Source organism: Scatophagus argus, chromosome 17 (assembly GCF_020382885.2).
Source record: "Scatophagus argus isolate fScaArg1 chromosome 17, fScaArg1.pri, whole genome shotgun sequence".
Taxonomy (NCBI): Eukaryota; Metazoa; Chordata; class Actinopteri; family Scatophagidae; genus Scatophagus; species Scatophagus argus.
This window is the reverse complement of record NC_058509.1, coordinates 2,328,613-2,334,030: the sequence shown is the minus strand read 5'-3', so window position 1 is coordinate 2,334,030 and position 5,418 is coordinate 2,328,613.

Here is a 5,418-nt window from a genome sequence, read left to right as displayed (position 1 = left end):
TTTGTGCTTTGTTTTGTTTAGTTTCTTGGGGGGGTTGAGCGAGTCGCCGGGTTGTGTTTTATTTTTCCTGTTGCAAAGCTTTTCAGAGCTGTTGGCTCTTACTGTTCCGATTCAGTTCTAACCCAGTTTATTGCTAACTCACCAGGGGACCCAGAACGTTTGGGCTCAGACCAGCTGGCCGTTCACTAAACCCCACTTCGAGGTTAGTTACCTGCTCGTCAAGCTTCGCCATCGCAGTGATGGCGGCTTATGGCCGATCCACGGCGGGCTCTGCAGCACTTCTGATGAGTTTCCCTTGACAGAAATTATGTCACTCAACGCTTTCCTTTCCAGTTTTGTTCTGTCTCAGTGTGACTGAGTCGTGTTACTGACGTCGCCGTCGAGACTCCAGTTTCTGGCCTTCGTTCAGTCCTCTGATGTTTGATGAACCAAAAGCTCAACGGGAGGAAATCAGCTGTGCTTGTATTGATCCATTGGTAAACAAATAAATGAAGTTGGCTAATGACATGCTAACTCTTGGCCTCGTAGACTACTACTACTGCTACTGCTAGTAGTAGACTACCTCGTCTACTAGTTGGCCTAGTAGAAGGTTACTTTTTTTTTATCTAGTTGGCCAGCGCGTATTATGGATTCCACTGCTTGTCTTGCTTTTCTTTATTTCTGTTTGGTGGCCTTTGTTGATTGTGTAAAACTCACATTCCTTAAGCGTCAGCGTGTCCTTTTACTCAACACTCTGATAAACGCAACACTAAATTCGTGGTTTAATCTGAACATCGGGCTAAGCCAATCAGAGGTCTTTCCAGCGGAGCGGCCGAGTCCGTAATGACACAGTTAGTCACTTTAATCCGTTCCTTAGACGTTGCCTGCTGCATCCAGATCCAGCCCAGGTGTTGGACAGTCACGGTTTGGGGCTTTTAGTGAACGGTCCGTTTGGAGCTGTCTTCATGTGGTACCTAACTCTTATCCAAAACAGATCAAAACTTTGTGCTACCTGCTCTGCAGTTGCTAGTGTTACGAATGCTGTTGGTGTTAATACTCTTATAATTTTTTGTTTTCAGTCATTTTATGCAACAGTTCGTTTTCTTCTTCAGCGGAAGGTTTGATTCTCACATGAATCCCCCTTCTGATTTCCCATGAGGCTGTTTGCCGTCAGCACCGTCCACAGAGACTGAAGTGAACCCTCGGTGTATTGTGGGAGCTGTAGTTCTATCCTTGATGTCTATATATAGAGAGATTTTATCTTTTTTCTCGTCTTTTTCCGTTTTTGTTTTTTTGCAACATGCTTCACCTTGATACACAGACACAAACTTTTGAATTTAAATCCCTGGAAGAAAAGTCTCAGAGCTTTTTAAGATTCCGTCTGTTGATGGAAGAGGAAAAGCCATGTGTCTTTGTTTCTTTTTGATACCTGGGATTTTGGGATTTCTTCACAGACGTTTCGGAAACTTTTTGACAGTGCTATTTTTCTATGTAACTGTGTTGTTGAGCGTGTTACAACCTTTTCTGGCGGGCGTTTGAGGCCCGCTCTTCACGTGGTGGTGGCGGCGACACTTCCTGCTGTGTGATAAAGCAGCCTTGCGGGTAACGGTGACAACAATAATGATAATAATAATGATGACAAAACAATAATGTACACAGCCATGTTATTTCTCCTTCAGTTTTGTGGATTTTCAGCTAACTTCTCCATGTTGTGACTGACTGTTATGAACTGCAAGTCGCATGTGCTCAACACCTCCCCGACTCCTCACGGTATTGTGTGCTGTCCACAGGGATGATGGCATATGTGGTCTGGCCCCCCTCCCCCCCTTCCCAAACACCAATAAAGGCTTATCCTTACTCACCGACGGAGCTTTTCTGGTGTCTTGCTGTGTGATCTGAGAGTACAAACCAGAGGTCAACCACCACACTGTCGAGGCTCAGGGCAGAAACACGATTCACGTAAGTACGGGGACACGCTTCAAGCTGCGTGCCACCTGAAAACCGGGACGAAGTGCAAACGCACGCTGCATTCGCCATAGCACGAAGCAACAAGACAAAGGCGAACGCTTCCGTTTGGGTTGACTTCAGCGCAGAGCAGCCGCGGCTGCCGGGTTGTGGCTAAACGCGTCTGTACGATGACCTGAAACTTTGTTCCTGTTTAGTCCCTCCAGTGCCGCACACTTTCTTCCACCGACGCCATGTTTGTTTACTGCTGCCGTCACAGAAAGGTTCTCATTGATGAGTGAAGTCACCAGGATGTGCGTTTGTGACAGCTGGGCCTTGAACGGATCATGTTTCTGCCCTGACCTGGGAGGTGCTGTTAGCTCACACCAGAAGGCGCTAGATTCTTCTAATGTGTGTTTTCTGGTGGTTTAAAGAAGCTTCTTTAGAAAGCCGTTAAAGCTAAAAGAAAAGGCCAATAAAACATCAGGTTCGTCTTGTCAACAAATTCCACAAAACCAAATACTCATTGAGCAGCAAGCGTGTAATAATACATCACTGAAAACAATCTTCATGGCTTCTCTGTTTACCCAGCTGTTTTAGAAACCTTCCGAAGAGATGAAAGCTTATATCTGTGAGCGTATTTTAATGATTTACAGCTTGGGTTTGGAGCTGAGAGCTGCAGACTTCGCTGGAACGTTTGAAAGCCCTGAGAGAAGGACAACAAGCTGATACTTTTGGTCTTTTCATAGATTTTGTTGACAGGATGATGTGGAACCTGATCCTTTAACAGCTGTGTTTCGCTTGGTTGGTGTCTTAATTTGGTATCTCGTCCAATCACAGTCAGCCACCATGGCTGCCACTTGTTTGTCCCTCCTCAGCTCCACCCAGGCTGCACACTGTGGCCTAAAAACTGGATTTCCTGCTGCCGGCAGTGATGGATCCAAATCCTCCGGGTGTGAGGTAAGACGGCCCGTTTGTTAGATAAGATGTGGTTACCTTATTTTCTGTCAAGTACCGGAGCATTTCCAGCATCGGTTACATTATTTGTAGCACCTCACTGTAGTATTTTCTCTCATGTTATTATTGTGCCCCCTTCTGACCGCATGTGTGAATAATAAAAGCTGCACTCGAGAAGTGCAACAGCAGACCGTTGGGAGGCACTCGGACCCTTCTGACAGCCTTTCTGTTCAGACATCACAGCCACACACACAGACTGTGCGTGTGTGTGTGTGTGCGTGTGCATTGTTTCCATGTGCATGTGCAGTGAGTTACATGTGTGTGTTTCCTAACTGAACACGTGTGTCTGTGAGGTTGTGTGTGTTTCCATGACTACTGCTATGAAGTGTCGATCCCCTGGACAGATGAGACAGTGAAAGCCCTCGACCTCAGTTATGTAACACACACACACACACACACACACACCACCCTGGTCTGTGTGACCCTGTGTGTGTGTGGGAGTGGATCCCCTCACCACCTGCATGTGGTGGGTTGTTTCAGCTGTTGGGTGAAGTTTGCGTCACCAGCACCCCCCCGTCACGCTGCAGACCATCTGCCCAAGCTGGTGCTGATTCTCTGAGCCAAGGCGTGCTGCATCGGTGTGCCGAGCCGTGCCGAGCCGTGCCGAGGCCTGGAACCCTGCTGCTGAATTTATTTACAGTCAGATGCAGCTCCTTTCAGTTCAGTGAAAGTACTAATGCCACGGTGTGAAAATCCACTACAGACAGAAGTCCTGCAACGTCCTGCATTCAGGAGCTGACTCTGGTAACGTATCCAAGTATAATCAGCCACATTTACTTACAGCATCAATAGTAAAAGTACTCACAGTGCAGTAAAACGTGAGTTGGCTTACAGATGTGCACTCAGATGATACGACCCTCAGTTAGCCAACAGTGGCCAACAGGCAGCAGTTCAGCCGACAGGAAGTTACGGGGAAACTGATGAACCTGAGAGGAGAAGATTATGATGATAGTAAGAGAGTGTGTGTGTGTGTGTGTGTGTGAATTGGGTGAAAGGTGAGTTAAATGTTCCACCTTGCGTCTCAATGGGAACCAGATGGCCAATCTTCCTCACAAATGACACACACACACACACACACACTTTTTTTTGTCTTTTTTTAAACCTCTGTGTGCCTTCCTCCATTTTGGCTAGTTATTTCAATGTAACTCAAGTGTTATTTTGATTAACCTTCCCTGTCAGGCTGGAACTCTGTCACATTCATTCTTCAGGCTCATTAGAATAATCACAATATATTTAGCGGGACCGAAACAATGAACAGGCCTCAAAAAGGATGTAATTACAAACTGAGCATCAAAATCACTTAAAGTCATTAATAAACTCATTTAATTAAGATTAAGTGAGTTTCTCTTCTCCCGCCTCCTTCACACTCTGCTGTCATCCCTTTAGTCTTCTTGGTTGCCCGGACAACCTGTGTGTGTGTGTGTGTGTGTGTGTGTGTGTGTGTGTGTGTGTTTCTCAAATTCTAAGAAATATTTTCCACCAGTTTCCACTCACTTTACCACCATGGAAGAGTCTCTTCATCGGTGTGAATGTACATTGAATTGCTGCGGGGGGGCTGCAGTGCCCCCTGGTGGCTGCCACAAAATTCAGTGGTTGAAATAAGACGAGACTTATAATTAGGTACAAACAGAAGCAAAGTGTGATAAGAAGTATCAGGAGCATTGACTCATTGTGTTTTTTGGGGTTTTTTTGTTTGTTTTTAACAATAAATTGGATGTGTAAGATCTTGGCTCCCTTAGAAGAACATTACTAAGAACCTGCATCAGATAAACCAGTGATTAAACTAGACAGGCTCACATTCAGGAGCAGTAATAATTTCACAGATTCAATCATGAATGAAGCTAATTAAAGCACATCCTAAAGTGGCAACTGTAAACTGGAGTCTAATTGGTATCTTTTATTTCATAATCATGCAGTGATTTCAGTTGAGTTCCAGTATTTTACAGAGAAACCCTTTAAAAAAAAAAGTGCAAAGGCTTGAGATAATTTGCTCCACTCATCTTCAGACCTGAAGCAAAGTTAATACATGCAGTATCATGTATTGACCACTTGGGGCAGCGGAACAACCTGGGACGTCAACACAGGCAAACATGTGGACACAAAGCAACATTAGCTTCTACTTGGAGTCTTGTTTTTCTCTACCTGACGATATCAACTCTCCTTTTTGCTCTGTTTTGGTCTGAACCAACTCCTGGGAAAAATATGTGACTCTTTACACTTAAACACTTAAGTTTTACCACAGGTTCCCTCTGCTCATTTCTACTGAGGAGAATGATGATTCTCCACAGATCAAAACTGAAGGGAAGACTGAAAACTTCTAACACAGAATGAATTTAAATAGCATAAAGGAGGCTTTTTGGAACTTGATTTTGTGAAACATGGAGAAACTTAACACAGATTTAAGTTCTTCTGTTGATGAGTCTTGCCTTTAAGCGACGTTCAAGGTCTTGTTTTATGATGGCCTGACAGACTAAGCTG